This window comes from Diceros bicornis, chromosome 11, assembly GCF_020826845.1.
Source record: "Diceros bicornis minor isolate mBicDic1 chromosome 11, mDicBic1.mat.cur, whole genome shotgun sequence".
In the NCBI taxonomy this organism is placed as follows: domain Eukaryota; kingdom Metazoa; phylum Chordata; class Mammalia; order Perissodactyla; family Rhinocerotidae; genus Diceros; species Diceros bicornis.
This window is the reverse complement of record NC_080750.1, coordinates 14421951-14438580: the sequence shown is the minus strand read 5'-3', so window position 1 is coordinate 14438580 and position 16630 is coordinate 14421951. Positions and strand designations below refer to the sequence as shown.

Here is a 16630-nt window from a genome sequence, read left to right as displayed (position 1 = left end):
TTAATTCATTTAAAAATAACTATGGTATATCTACTATGTATTAACATAACATCGTTTTTCTGAAAATAACTATATTTTCCAAAGAAAATAATTTAGTGAGAAAAGTGGCATTGTTTTGCATTTTTGCAAGTCTCCTTAATGTCTGGTTTAGTAAAACATAGCTGGATTCTCATATCACCTCTGTATTCAATCTGTTGCAATATGTTGTTTTGTTTGAAGGAAATGAGTAACAACCAGTTTCATGCAGATATGTAATTAGAAAATGAGGCAGCATTTTAATAACCTTTTCAAATAATTCTGGATATTTTTCTTTGATGCTACACCAAAACTCAACAAATGGTAGTTTCCTAAACTTTATTATTGCAATATGGAATATGAAACCATATCAGTGAACTTTTCATACTTTATTATATTAAAATTCATTGGTCTATCTTGTACTTTGAAAGGATCTATATAACTAATGTATGATTTCATAACATTATGCATTATTGGTCATTTGGAAAATACTGGTTCACTGAGTTATATAGATCTTTCAAATGTCAAAACATTTCATTGCACAATATCAAAAAACCACATAATTAAAAAGATCACAATCTTATTAGAAAAGACTTCATGTATTCAGACGCTGTCAAGCTCATAGTGGCAGATACAAGTTTTCTAAATTCTCTATTTTTTACTTGAAAGCTCCAATTTTTCATTGAGAATAAATACTGCCAGTTATTTACCTTGAAGTGACAGGTTCATTTCATTTGTCTTAAAAAATGTCTGCCAAATATCCAAGTGTGAATAGCCATAGTTTGTCAGTTGTTCTTTCAAGTAAAAATAAGTTTCATAAAAAACCAGCTACTTTAGCTCACAACTCAGTTACAAAAGTGCTGTGATTCAGGACAAACACTTTGGAAGGCAGCAGAAGAGTTGTGTGTATGCTTCCCGTTTCGCCACACAGATTATTAAAAAGACAGGGGCAAGCAGGGGCCAGCCCCGTGGCATAGCGGTTAAGTTTGCACACTCCGCTTCGGCGGATCCTGGGCGTGGACCTATGCACTGCTTATCAAGCCATGCTGACAGGCAGTGTCCCACAGAGAGCAACCAGAAGGATGTACAACTATGACATACAACTATCTGCTGGGGCTTTGCGGACGAAAAAAGGGGGCAGACTGGCAACAGATGTTAGCTCAGGGCCGATCTTCCACACACACACAAAAAACGCCATGGAGCTTTAAAAAAAAAAGGCACACAAATTCAGCATGAGCAAAAGAACTCAAGCTTAAAAAATAAAAAGACAAGGGCAAGGGTTGAAATTTAATAAAGTGAATAATTTTTACTGTTTCATCAAAGACGTCCTTAAGTGAAACTGACATTGGTGGCAGTGGAGATTACAATACCTACTAGCACAGTGGTAACACTGCCTTGATTCATGCTAATGTGCTAAGTTTTACCCACCATTGCTTTTGTACTATTAGTGCAGACGTCAACACAGTAAACAAGGCAAATTACCAACTCAGAATTAATATGATAGTAGCTTTGGCCTTGCAGACCTCTCCTGAAAGGGACTCCTGAACCAGCTAAGGGTCTAGGGGTCTACGGACCACACTTTCAGGACTGCTGCCTTAAGACACAGGCTTGAACTCGGACTTCTCTTAAACAGACTCAAATTACACTCTTAATTTTATAATCTTTTTGGAATTCTCTTTTTATTTTTCCCCAATTGGCTGAATAGTTATGAACTTCATAGTTTAAAAGTACATTGAGATATAAATAATTAAATATCTGCCAGACACTTGAACATGGTATACTACCTAATCCTCACAAAACATCTGTAAAGCAGCAATAATTTGTTCCATTTTTACATTGGAAAAAAATATATTAAAAAACTCCGTGAGACTAACCTATTTGTCCCATAGCAAATAATTATCAGAGTCTAGAATTAAACACAAGTCTGGCTGACTAAATAATGCGTGTTCTCTCTAATATGGCACATCACCCAAGTCTCTCAAAACACAGTGAAGATATTTACATATATAAATATAAATATACACAATGCCATTGGTTTGACCAATGGCATATTTTTTGAGAAGACAGGTATATTGGTATATGCCAATCTTGATGTTCAAAACAGGAATATTTTGGGGAACTTTCATAAAAATATTCTTCTCAAAGTTCTCATGGAACTTTTTGCATGGCCTCAGTCTGTCATTAATTGGCTGAATTAATGACAAGTCACTTTAATGTCTTTTGGGCTCAGTTTCTACCCAAGGGTAACTTTAAAGCACTCTCTTAATCCCCGGTTTATTGGAACTCCCACCAACTCTGTAAGACTCCCGGCGGAGACACTGTTGCCATCATGTACGAGCAGGGAACTGACCCCCAGAGAACTTCATAGGCTTCTCAGCCTCTCCCTCTCTACCTGCTTTTCCCTCAGCAGTTAAGACCAGGTGTCTCGACAAGAAAACCAACACAAGTACAACTACCACAAAAACACTTAACTCATAACTCTCTCTCCTTCCCCTCAGGGCCAAAGTGCTAGGTAAACAAGGTTACGTTCTCTGTCTCTGTGATCCCACCTTCTCTACCTGCTATTATCTGGATCCTTTGGGCACACACAACGTAAACCACAGGTGCTTCGGTCAAGATCACTGAGATATTTTGTAAAGAGAAGCAGTTTTCCAGTGTGGTGGTCTTGATATCTCTGGCACCTTCTACCATTGTCACCTGTCCCTTCCTCCTGGGCTTCATCAACCCTGCTCTCTCCTTAGTCTCCTCCTCCCTCTCTGGTCTCCATCTCTTTCCCTTGCAGGCTCCTCTTCCTCCATCCACCCCTAGAACGTTGGTGTTCTGCCATGTTCCATCCTGAGTCTTCCCTTCCTGCCTGCCTTCCTCCTCTCCCCGTTTTCAAGACATGTCTGAATGCTGAGAACTCCTGATGGATCTTCTCCTAGGAACTCTCCTTCCGACTGCCTACACCATGCTGCACTCAGATATCCCGTATGCACCCCGACTCAACAAGTTGAAAACAGAACTCATTACATTCCTCCTACAACTGCTCTCCTCTACAAGCGATTTCTCTTGGCAATGGCACCATCACCTGCCTTCTTGACCCAGCCAGAAACCTGGGAGTCAGTCTAGACTGCTCGTCCTCTCCATTACCTCCACATCCAATCAATCACTAGGCCCTGTCTATTCTATTTCCTCAATATCTCTAGAGCTGTCCCGACCTCCCAGCTGGCACTTTCACTGCCTTAGTTCAGACCTAATTTTTGCCTCTGGAAATAAGCTCCTCACTGTTATGTCTCTCTGATTTGTCTTCCACAATGATACCAGAGGTAACTTTCTAAAACTTATATCTGATGACATTTAAAAACCTTAAAATCTGTCCTTCCTTAAAACCCTTAATAGTTCCCCAACCATGTACCACCTTCAGCAAAGTTCTGGCTCTTTGGCCCGTAGAGCCTGGTGTGGCCTGGCCTTGCTTACTTCAGTTGCAATCCAGCCACAACTAACTTCTCTCCTTTCCCAGGACATGCCAAAGTGTACTTGGACACTTTCCTAACCTTTTCCCTTGCTTCTCTCTGGTTGTGGAATGCCCTTCCCTCCTCATCCTTGTTTGCCTGGCATTCTCTTCCTCATCCTTCAGAACTCTACACTAAAATCTCTACCAAGATTACCTTCTAAAGGGGAGTTAGCTGTTTCCTTTCCATGCTCCTACAGGAACAGGTACAAACATTTATTACAGCGCTAATGACATTTTCATTTATGCCTCTGTCTCCTCACCAGGCTGTGAGCTCCTTAAAGGCCAGCACTGTTTTACCTTGAAATTTCAGCACCCCGACGTACATGGTACACAGTAGGCACTTAATAAATGTTTGTTAACGAAAGCCAGCATGACCTCCTCTGGGTCATATCCCATAAGTACAAACTTCTCCACATCTTATGGGTGGGGATCCAGAGATCCCCTTTTCTCACCCCATTGTCTCATCTGCAAAATATAAGTTTGCACAGTGTCTCAAAGTCTCTGTCAGCATTTAAAAATTCTGGGGCTTTCACAAAACGATTTCGTGGAGTATAAACAGTTTCATAAACCCACCTACTGCAATATTCTCCTCTAGGAGCCACGAAACTTCAGGAGCCGCATCGGTCCGCCCTCTGCGACCAGGTATTTAACAAAAAGACCACAGTTTTTAATATGACCTCGGTAAGGTTGATTTTCATCTTATTTATCTTCATTTCTCTGTGGCGACGAGAAGCATTTTTCGTGCTTTCAATATTGACACTATATCTTAATTAACTATGTTCTGAGAACATAAAATTTGAGAGTCTAAAAACCAGGTTTGCTGGAAACTAGGCTCTCGGTTGTGAAAATGAGATCACTAGATTACTCAGTGTGTTTTTTCCCCTCGTTTTCCCGTGCCCAGGCCAGGTTGCTAATTAGGTAACTTCTTATCATAATTACCTAGTCAGCCTTAATGGCTTCACACTCTGCTCCGTCTCTCACTGGTCCTGTAGGGCCGCTTTTCAATTGTTAAAACAGCTGCTGAGTTTCAAACCCGAGGAGCCTCGGTGTGCGCCGAGGGGGACGCGCTCCCGAGCGAGGCTGCGGTAGGCAGGCGGTCGGGTGAAAAGTGGGACATGAATGCACAGTTTGCACGCTCTGCTTTCCGCCTCCAATCTTCTTGATTTAGCTCGTCTCCCCACCCCGCCCCCAAACCAACCCCAGAGTTCCCCCTCACTGTGCACCCGGGTCTCCCTGACGGTGCGATGGTCCCGCGTACGCGTCTCCCTGGGTTTTGTGGCTTTGAGGGGTTTTAAGAGGTCTCCCTCTCCTTCCCCGCGTCTGGCGGGGAGGTGAGGACCGCAGTATGGCCCCCGCGATGCCGCCCTGTTTGGGGAGCGCTGGGTCGCCGGGTATGTGGAGTGTGTGTGTGTGTGTGTGTGTGTGTCTGTGTGTCTGTGTGTATGCGCGCGCGCGGTGGCGCGCAGCGGGAGTGAGGGAGGGAGGAACCGAGGGGGAGGCAGCGGGCAGAGGAGGGAGGGGGCGGGCGGGCAGCGGTGGGGCGGGCGGGGGAGCGGCTCCGGGCTTCAGCAGTGACACTCGGGAGCGAACACACACTCCCCGCTCGGAGCCGCGAGAGAGCGGAGCGAAGCGACCGCGCGCCCGCCGCCGCCGCCCCGTGCGCCCGGCTGTCCCCCGCCGCGCTCCAGCCCGGCGCCCGTGCCCCGAGCGGCCGCCCGCCGAGCCGCGCCGGCCCCGCTCGGCGCTGCAGCATCCTCCCGCCGCCCGGCCCCCGCGCGCTCGCCGCCTTTTAAAGGACCTCCCGCCGCTGCCCCGCGCCGCCCCGGGATCCCCCAGCCCCGCGCTTCTCTCCGCGCCACTTCGCAGCAACTTCGGCGCCCTGGCGCCGCCAGCCCTCGCTCGCCTTTGAAGTTTGCAGCGCCGACCACAAAGTTGGGACACTTCGGCCGATTTAGTTTTCTCTTTTATCTGCCTCCTCCTCCGCCCAACGGTCCCTTCGGTTCCTGAGTAGTGGTGCTTAGCATCTTGGCCGGAGCCGGGGACTTAGACCGTTTCGCACGCCACATCTCGGGGAGGGAGGTTTCCTCTTCCCCCCAGGAGAAACAAACATTTTTTTTTAAGGTAAGTAGCGAAAGGAAAGCAACCTCCCGACGCCTTCGTCCGCCACCCCGAGACCTGGCACAGGGAGCCTTCTCACCCGAGGGCTCCTCTGCGATGGGGGTGGAGGCGCGCGTCCTCTAACTTGAAGGGGCCCAGCGAGGTTCTCGGTCACGGTTGGGCGAGGGCGCCCTGTCCCGAGGAGCTGAGGGCGCAAGGGGCGTGCAGCAAGTCTCCCTTGGTTTTCCAGGCTGGCTTCGTGGCTGGGCGGCCCGAGCGGAGTTAGGAGGAGGGGTGAGACAGTGCCCAGGCCGGGCATACTGGGGTCCGGGGAGCCGCAGAGCCTCTATCCCCGGCTTGGCCTGGACACTTACTTTGCTCGCCTGCCGGGAGGTCTGCTGCCTCTCTCCCCGTGTTCATGCCCTCAGCCCGCCGCTGGAGAAAGTCTGCGGGGCTGGGGGCTTGCAGGGCGCGTCTGCGAGTGGGGCGAAGAGCGGGGGTCTAGGCAGCGCGCGGGGCTCGCTCGCGGGCAGGGCGGGCGCAGGTTCTGGACGGGCGCCCCGGGCGCTGGGATGTCGGTCCGCCTCGCCCGGCCGACCTCCCACAGCTCTGGCTCTTCATTTGTCCTCCTGCGCGACAGGCGAGCATCGTTAGAGAAACTTCCTCGAGCAGAGCAGGGTGGCCTGGGACCGGATCCTACTTTTGCCGGGAAGGCAGAGTAGCCATCAAGGGGACACTTCCTCTCGCCCCAGACGGAGCGACCGTGCCCTAGCCCCGTGTGTGCGCGAGTCGGGGTTCGCTCTGGTCCGCGCTGCCTTCAGTACTGAGCTCAGAGCCGGGGCGGCCCCGGGAATCCGAACGAGTGGTTCCGAGTCCCAGTTGCTCTCTTGGGACGCTTCGCAAACTGCTGAACTTGGGGTGCGGTTTCGTTTCATTGTGCGCCCTTCGTGCCCTCTCCTCTCTGCACCTCTGCCCGAGGCCGAGACGGGAGGATTCCACGCAGCTCTCCGCACGGGCTCCGCGCGGGTCGCCGAGGCCCTCGGAGTTTCCCGCGGGCACCTCTGCGCTGGCGCTGAGCTGTCCTTCAGACCAGGTCCCCTTCGGGGCGCTGTCCATCTCCTGCTCTGGGCACAAGTAGCTCCCTGAAACCAAGCCCTTGAGCGGGAAATGAACCTGAGCAAATGTTTCTGGGTTTGATTTTTTTTTTTTTTCTTTTTATAGACAGAGTTCTTTTTAGCAACTTAGTTGGGTTGGTAAATTTGTTTACTTCTCATCTTTCGATCCCGCTAAATCACAAAAAAGAATTTATGTTTTCATTTAGTTGCTGATCTCTGCAAACACTCTACCCCCCCAAACCACCACCGCCCCCGCCCCCCCCCGGCTTTCTGCCCCCCCCCCCCCGCCTCGTTTTCTGAACTCTTTTTCTTTTCTGAAGGAGGGAATCTCCGCACCTCCTCCTCTCCTCCTCCCACCCGGTCCCTGAGCGCCTGTGAGAACCAGGGGAGTCGTCAATGGAAATAAATAGGACCCCGCTCCATTCTCCGCCCCCTTCAAACAAGTAAAATCCTCCCTGGGCTCACAGAAGTAGAGATAAAACATCCCTCCGGAGGGAGCGGTGGTGAGGGTTTGGTGGGATTGAATTGTTTTATTATCCTGAAAGATGTGATGGATGGATGAGAGAGCAAATATGCGTACAGAGCAAAGGGTACTGAGGGCGATCGGTATTTATTATTATTCATTATTGTTTATTAAGAGTGATAATAAGGCCGTAACCCTAGCTGCAGATTGTGTTGAAATTTGGTTTTGATTTTATGTCAGTCTCTTATTACAGTGGTTTCGGAAAGTGAAAACACCAAAAGGGTATTAATTCTTCACACTCATTCTGCATATGGGATTAATCACATGTCAAAACGATACTGTCATTTTACCCAAGTTTTAACCCATGAACTTGTAGAAGGTTGCAGTCTTATGAAATGTCCTCATTTGCCTCAATCTGTCTTAAAGTTCAAAAAACTTGGCAACATAATTAATTATGGTCCCAATTCCCATTTTCAATCTAAACCTATATTCAGGATTATATTAAAATATCCCGTCACTTATCCTTTAAAAGTGACTCTGATGAGTTTAAATTCTGAGGGGGAGGGGTCAGCTGGGAATGAGGGGCTCAGAAGTTAGAGAAATTAGTACTATTTCAGATTCTTCTTAAAAATCCTTTACTTCTTCCTTTAAAGAAAGAAATCACAAGTGCTTTCTCTGCACAATTCTTAACTTTAGTGAATGTCCTTAATCTTTACCATACTCTCAAACATAACAGCTTAGAGCTTTGTCTATATTGTTGTTTTCATTTCTATGTCAGAACGTTTTATCCATTAAACCTGTATGGCAAAGTTGCAGGCTCGGAGTGGCAGTAACACTCTGTTTTAATTAGTAACTATCACAAAAAAGAAGCTAGAACTCTGTAATGGACCTAAATTGCTATGGATTATGTGTGGTTTAAATTACGCATTTATTTCAGCCGAATTGAAACCATAAATATAAAACATCTTTTAATCGCTTGCAGATCAGCTTTTATCTCTCAAGATGTAACAAAATGTATAATTGAAGAATATCCTTCTAAGAATGAGGGAAGCCCCCACCCTGAGTTGATTTGTCCCGGGTCTACTGAACATTCATGTGGTGAAGTAGGTGTGTTAGAGAGGAAAAAGTACCGTCATAACCTTAGCGATGCTGCGTTCCAAGTAGCCTCGGCGCGTCAGTCTTCAGATAACTGCATGCAGCGACGTTTTCAATTGGCTTCATGAACCTGGCAATTCAGATTTTCATTTTCTCACTTCTGACCAGTCTCCGTGTGTTAGGGGAAAAAATGTGTTGTGAAACTCTAACAAATTATTTGAAATGAAGAGGGAAAGGTGGAAATAAAATGTATCTGTCTGTTGTTAGATTCTTATGTTCATTTCTATAGTAGTTCTATTCAGTCTCTCTAGAGGTCAGAATTTTTTGTTTTAAAACTGACGGTGTTTTTTTTGTCATTATTGTTAGGACAGAACTTATTTTTCATTTTACTATGATGGATGAGTAGATATTGGAAATGGAAAAATTATGCCTGAATTAACAGCATAGGAGTAGGGTGAGTTCCACATAATTTGCACTGATTAAAATTATTTTAATCTCTCTTCCTTAGTTTTCCCAGTGACAAGGTGGTGGTTTCTAGTGACCAGGCAGTGCGCTCTCACACTCTTTTTTTGCTCGGTGTCGTCTTGTCAGGTCTTGCTTTGGAGAGCCAGGCACCCAGAGCAGCAGCCTGGTAATGAATGAACCTTCCCAGGGTCAGTTGCCATCAGCCGGTCACCAGGAAGAAAGCATATCCCATAATCATCTGTATTGGGTCCAAGGCAAGCATAATCTACAAATATCATTCAGTTTATTCATTTGACTTTGAAACAGTTTCTAAAACCTCTAAATATATATTTTGGACCAATTATTCTGAAGAACATAATGTATTCTTCCCCTGTTGGTTCACAATCATTTAGCAGAAGTAACAGCTAAACAAAGTTATAGTTGAAGAGTAAATCACACCAAATCTTTGCTTTGAAAACTGATTTCAAAGTTCACGTCCTCCAGTATTTAAATACTCCTTTTAAAAATACTCTTCAATTTATACCCTGAAGTTAGGCTAAATTCTGTTTCATTTTTCCACTATGTTACAAATGCAAATTGACATCCATAATGCATGCAGTCATGCTTCCACATGTTAATTTCCACCTAGGAAGAAAAGTGAATACTTTGCTATTGTTGTTGTTAAAAAAGAATCACATAGTATGATATGGAAAAACAAAACTGCTAATATTTTATTGCATCATATAGTGCTTGTTGACTATAAATTCAGCTATGTTTCTGGGAAAAACCACACCATATTAGTGTGAGTCTGTGTTTGTTTGGGTGTGAGTATAGATTCCTGTGTCTCTTACACTTCTGAGATGACACTGGCATTTGCTGTTCTGTAGCCCACTGGTGTCCAAGCCAGTGCCAAACGCAGGTGCATTCTCAGCTGCTTACTTCCTAAACACACTTCCTAAACCCGAAGATGCTATATCCACACCTTCCCTCTTGCTTTTGGTATTTTACTAAAAGCTGCAAACCAACAAACTCATGCATTTTAGTTGTTTGAAATATATGGAAAATATGAAATACATGATATTAATTTACCCAAAATAAAAAAGTATTGCTTGTTTTGCATTTAAAAATTAAGAGAAAGGTATTTGATCAGTGAGGAATAAAAGCAAACTAGCAATATGTTTCTGCAGACTTTTCCCTTTGGGATGAAGAGACAGATTTGACCACAGAACAGCTGGATATTGGGTCCTGTTACAATGTCAACTTTTTTAAGAACTCACTGAACTAGATTTGATTTAAACTCTGCTTTAAAGTCCACAGACCTGAAGCTTATAAGTATAGAAACTTCCAATATTACATGTCAGTATTCCTTCAATAATTTCCGGATCTGTTGGAAACTGATTTCTTTTAGAAAGTTGGTGAATAGTTTTTGGTTTTCGTTTGTTAATTTCTTCCTGTAGCAAATTGAACATGACACATATTTAATGTTTCGTATATTTCTCTAAAGTATTTATTTTTGGTTTCACTTGTGAAAACTCTGAATCTTTTCTTTAAAAAAGAAAAATATAGCAGAAAGTATATAACTTATCAAATGTCTCTTAATTATTCTTTTGAAAAAATTTGCTGCCTTTTATATAGGTATGAAAGAAAAAACGTTTTTAGAAATAATGGGGTTATATAAATTTTGGAAGGAACTCAATAAAAACTTGATTACGCACAACTGGAAATCAACTCATTTGAGTGGAACTCTTAGACACTGCCTCTGCAGTACGGAGATTTTAAATATAATAACCAAATAACAAAAATCGAGTTAGCAACATATACTCATATCTGTTTTCTAATTGGAATGATTTCAGCCAATATCCCAAATGGTTGTGACTGTGAAGTAGATGGCGGCTCTATAAATTTCTGTCTCTTAGTGTTTCTTCTCCCTAACGTGAAATCAAGGTAAACACCCTCTTCATCCAGCTGTGTGCTCAGAGAGCATCTCTTCCACAATCTAAAGACATAGCCAAAGATATGGACTATATTCAAATGGGCGTTTTATCAGCAGCTAAAAATCATCATAACTACATCTTCTTCTCTGAGGCAATGTCCTTATACACACAGATCTAGATAAAATATGAGACGGGTCTAAAAAAAGTAGTAAACGCTGAACTCATAATTAGAAAGATTTGTAATGTGTGATGTCTTGTTTTTGAAATCAACATGACTATATCTTAAGTTATAATATAGAAACTATGAACGAGTATTTGTGTACAAAGATAGATAACACCATGCCTGGATAGTAGACTGACAAAATGAAGGGCAACATTGTGGTACTTACTTGAAAATATTATGTTTAAAAGAGAAAAGCTAGTGTAAAAAGCCTTGATTTATTTAGGATTAGTTTCTCCAACTTAGGTGCTACATGTGTGTTTCCTACAAATGTCTGGCATTTGCTGTTCTGTAGCCCTAACACCTGTAGGCATCTAACACCTGATGTAGCACCTACATTTCTCCAACTTAGGTGCTACATCAGGTGTTAGATGCCTCCTGGAGTATAGATGGTTACAATTTATAGCACATTGTAGTGAAAAATAAACCATACCCATCCATATGAACCTAGGAGATGTCTTTGATTACACTCTTTTATTCAGGTCATATGTACTCTAAGCGCATAGGCATTGCCAAGTGTAACATTATGCATTTTATTCTAGTAATAAAATGTGTTTCTGATTAAATTACCAGTCATACAAAAAAAAAAAAACACACACACACAAACATAAATGTACTTGATCCATTTTAGTTATCTTGTTTAAAATACATTTAAAAAAATAATAAATACATTTTTACCTGTAAGTATACACTAGATTTAAAGCTAAATATTAATCTGTTGATAGCACTCAATAAATGTTGTAATTTCATATTAAATTACAGCATTCACTAAAATTCACTGATATTATCAAAAGCTTCAAATTGGGGTTGATTCAGAAGTAACTGAATCCTGTAATGGATGAGATATTTGTTTCCAGCTGTGGTGACAGAGATCAGAAACAGGAGTGCTAGCTGAAGCACCTGGTCAGCTGAGAAAAGACAGCGATCATTTATCTCTTTGTCTCCCCAAGTTTCAGATATCTCAGTTCTAGGGCTGATCCTTCAAAGTTTGCTAAAATGTGCTATGAAAATATATTACTGTTTTGTGAAAAAATAAAACTGCCTCCTAAGTGGGAGATAAAAATTTAACACTCTAATGATGGCAGTGGGAAGATTAGATGAACCCACAGGCAGGCCTGCTGAGAGATGGCCTGAGAGGTATGGGGAAGCCACTCTACCTCCACATGTTACCAAGGCCTCTCGTGATGCTAGAACACTACCCGCAAGAAGATGATTCTTCATCTTGAGAGTAACTTTGCTTTTCAGTGTCCCCTATAAATATGAAAATATACCCCCGGGATGGGAAACAGGGTAAGCTGGTATCAGCTAATATCTTTCAAAGATGTTAATAGCTAGATAAAGCCAGAGTGGAATGAGTGTAGCTTAAGACAGAATTTAGAGAGGGGTGATCTATATCTTTGGTTCTCTTAGCCTCTCCTTCTTTGGGCAGCCTACCTTTAGTATATACCTGCTCTTTATTGTCTTCCTCTGGTAATTGATTCTCAGTTTCCTATACACTGCTATAATTGTACCGGGGCCAGCTTCATGGGCTGCACTTAGAAGGGCCCTGTGCTTAGTTGAATGCTCTGCTGTTGCCATCTTGAAATTCTTAATTTTTGAACAAGAGGTCTTGCACTGGACCTCATAAATTTTCATCTTACTCTGGGCCCCACAAATTACGTCCCTTGGTGTGAATGTAAGATGTAGAATCTTGATGTCGAGGAATTAGAAAGGACATTTGAGATTACCTTTGCAAAGTTAGGTCCAGTGAGTATTTGTCTTTAAAAACTTGTCTTTTAAGTGAAATGAAAGATGCAGGATACTCTTTTAAACAATTGACGTGGAAGTTTCCCATTATCTCTAAAATCATACTGAACAGGTTCTCAGCTTCTGATAATGTCAATCAGGTAAAGCAGAGGTCTCTAAAAGGGAGTGTCCTCTTTGCCTGATTATGGTGCACAAGATGTCTCATTATTGTGAAAGGAGAAAATATCAGGAGGTCTGTTTACATTTACTCTTATGTATAAAGAAGGAAAATAAGCTTTCTTAATATATCTATTGACAAATGCACTCAACTCAGCATATCAGATGGTCATTGAACAGTAAAAAATGGCATAGGTGACAGCTTCTATGAAGTAAAAATAATACAAAGTGAAAACAATGACATTCTAATCAGCTCTGACAAGAAGTCAGCCCTGCCCACAAATTAACCAGAAAAAGATTTGAAATATACAATTTCATCCACTATAACTAACTATGATACTCGTTCCAGTATAGAGTGCCTTAAGTTATTTTACATATGTGAAATATATGTATTTTAATCACAACTCTAAGAGATTTGGAGACAACACGTTACAGAGCCAGAAGTCTTGAAAGGAGGTAAACAGGAAGCTGAAAGAGCCCTCAAATAAATTAGTCACCATTATCTTCAAGAGTATTCTTAGTTATTTTCATAAACATTGCATAATTCCTCTGCTACCAATAAACAGATACTATATTCTATTATGTTCGAAAATTTCAGTATTCTACGAGTTAAAAAAATGTTATCCAACCTTTTTAATGCTCTCAGGAAAATGTATATTGTGTTACACTTTGAAATTTTTTATTTGAAATTTTGTTTTTCAATAAGGTTGTCAATTATTAACTTATGTTAAAGTTGTATGCTTTGAATTTCACAATGGAAATGGAAATGATTCTATTTATTATTAATATTAAACTTTGTATAACCCTTAATTCTTCACAAGATACTAACATATCCATTATTTTCCTTAATCATCACAGGAACCCAGTGAGGAAGATATTATATCTTCCTACTCCTAAGAAATCTGAGACTCTGTTTCAGTTCAGAGACTTACTAAACTCACAAACTTTTAAAACAAAGTGATAACTCTTTTCGTTTTCGAAGCAAAATTGATGGACATATCTAAAAATTTTAAATTGAGATTAATTGCCAAATTAATTTCCAAGGACACAGTTTGCTTAGAACTTTTTTACAAGTTAATGATTCAAAAGTGGATTTAGTCTAAATCCACAAGACCTTAATTGTAGGCTGCTTATGTGCTACAAGTTTGTTTGTTTTGGTAATAGTTAACTTATTAGGGAATTTTTTAGGGGAAAATGATTACACTTTTCCACTTTTAAATCAGTATTTAAGGTCATGCCTAAACAACTTGTCTTTGAGAGTAAAAATATTCTGGTTCAAAATAAGGCAAAAGGCTAGCAGTGATAAATAGATAAATGATGTTCCCACACCTCTCCTTCCAGAAGGTTAAAGGCTTTTTTAATAAGGAAAATTGTTGAAAGTGAAATGAAGTATCAATTTCTGAATAAATGTAAGTTCTGGTATAAACTTCCCCGAACCTCCACATCCCCAACCTCCATTTGCACAAATTCACCCCAATCACAAACGGCAACTAGTTTATCACTTTGCTTTATTAAGTAAGTGTACATATAGCCATGGAATCAACTCTTGAAGGCAAATTTCTTTTCCTTTCTTTAGCCCTCCTCTTAATTAGTCCAGCTGACCAGCATTTCAAACCTGGGTGTTAAAATGCCCTAAGATACACTATTTGTTGAGTCTGATGTGTGTGTGTGTGTGTGTGCGTAATAGACAAAGCCTTTAACATACTTTGGAGATAAGTTGTCTGGAAAAGGAAATAATGAAACATTTTCTTCAGTAAGTAGAGTCTAATAAGAAAATTGAGGATTAGAAAAATGGGTTATAAGTTTATTAGAGACACATAACCCTTGATATTGAAACATACTCCAATTGTGTATGGTAGGTACAACACTGGAAAATCAGTATGCTGCATAATCCCTTTTTAAATTAGTAGTAATTAATAGTAATTCAGCTCTACATTTATTCCATTATTCCATTAATAATCTGGCATTTTTGAGAGGTAAGATTTGAAGTTAGATCAGTTCTAAGATTTTTTAAATAAATGATTTCCAAAAAATTGGATGAAATTGTACATTTCAATGGAAAAATGAACGCTATTATACATATATGATAAGATATTCCAAATATTATGATAGTTTAAAACCCTTTAAGACACAATGAGGACTTTTCAGTTCAGACAGTGAAAGTATTTATGTATACACAGCCATATTAACACTTCAGCCACCAAATTGAGCCTATAATTTAAAAATGTCTCTATGGTTAAAGTTTATTCACACCTACAAACCAGTGACAACAAAGAGGCAGTTTTGAAACATCTTTTTTTTCTTGGCAAACTCTATCTTGTGTAATGTCCACTGAACATTTTGACCCCCAACTTTCACTGGCTGCAGGCTCTCCTTGCTGCTTCCCTTAGAAAACAATTTAAAAAGAAGAAAAAACACACCTAACTGCATATCTTACTTCTTTGAGGGAAAAGGGATGAAATAATTTTGGGTCTGAATTCCCATATTAGGTCAGTATTTCATGGTTGTCATCTCTCTAATTATTGTAGGCTTATATGCTTGTATTATTTCATCATAATTTGCTATAAACTCTTCATTAAAAGTGACTGTGGGGTCTGTCCACATCGTCTGCCTTTTGAGTGTCCTGTTCCTTAATCATCTCTTAATCCAGAAATAATAATGCAGAACATCCCAGGAACGGAGCCTAATCCTCCACTCTCTAATCTCGACACGCGTACCTTCCATCCACTGCTGGATCTTGCGCCTAAAAACCCTGAGCAGACTCACCTCTGAACCAGTTCTAATCCAGCTTTGCTTATTAAACAATATTGATGGCATCAGCTCTGGTGTATCAAGGCTAACAAAAAGAATATTAAGAGTTTCCTACTGTTTCTGTGATTATTTTTAAAAACCCAACATCTTGGCCTTTCCTCTGTGTTTCTAGTCAGTCTCTATTTAAATAGGAACGTAACATTGTACCTGATAGATTAGGGAAATAAAGATAGAATAATCTGATGCTGCAACTCCTTCTCATAAGAGCAAGTCAAAACATGTCTTTTGCTGTTGAATAATATTTTGCATCTCCTTTAAGAAGCTGGCTTATACTATTTGTAGATAAACAGAATCTTTTTTTAATTTTAAAAGAGCGTTCACATCCACTACTTTTGATCTCATAACAATCCTAGGAATAATCATCTCCATTTTGTAGATGAAGAAACTGAGACTCAAAGAGATTAAGAGACTTGCTCAAAGTACAAAAGCCAATCGTGGTTTACTCAGAACTACCTCAGCCTAAATCTTCTTGCTCTAAGTCCAGTGAGCGTTTGCTATTTTACTCCGGCAGCCTTTTAACTGTCCCAAAACTTGAATGAATGAATGAATACACACATACATACATAAAAATTACGTGACAGTGAGGGGTAGAAAAGAGTAAAGAACAGGCCAAAAATTAAATTCAAGTATTTGTAAGAAAATCTAATCTTGAATTGACAGGAACCCAAGATGTGGAAAGAGCTCACCTCAGACATTGAGACATGAGATAGAAGAGAGATTGAGATTGAGAAAGAAAAGGGAAGTGATATACGAACTATCATTTCTACTAGGTTCTTTCAACAACCAGATTGTCAAGAACCAGTGTCCTTGGAGAATATTATCTCATCTCTCCAGACATGACTCCTCTAAGTTTATAGTTTGTTTTTGGCCTTGGATTTTATAAGAGGGATGATAGAAGTAGTACAGATTTGAAAACTGTTACTTTAACATTTCTTTTTACAAAAATGAGACAATTTCATACTTGTGCACCCTTCTTTTTTTCTTCTTTTTGGAAATGAGAATGATTTGAGATTTAGCTATTTTTTTTTTTCCTGAGGA

At 41.1% G+C, this 16630-nt stretch overlaps 1 protein-coding gene across 1 annotated transcript in view; it reads left to right on the top strand.

Moving 5' to 3' along the window:
* Window positions 1–5205: 5205 nt before the first annotated feature.
* NDNF (neuron derived neurotrophic factor) overlaps window positions 5206–16630 on the top strand; it is a 38235-nt gene continuing 26810 nt past the window's right edge. The window contains exon 1 of the mRNA XM_058549764.1: window positions 5206–5632. The gene's annotated coding sequence lies outside the window, so the exon portion shown is untranslated. The remainder of the gene's footprint in view (window positions 5633–16630) is intronic.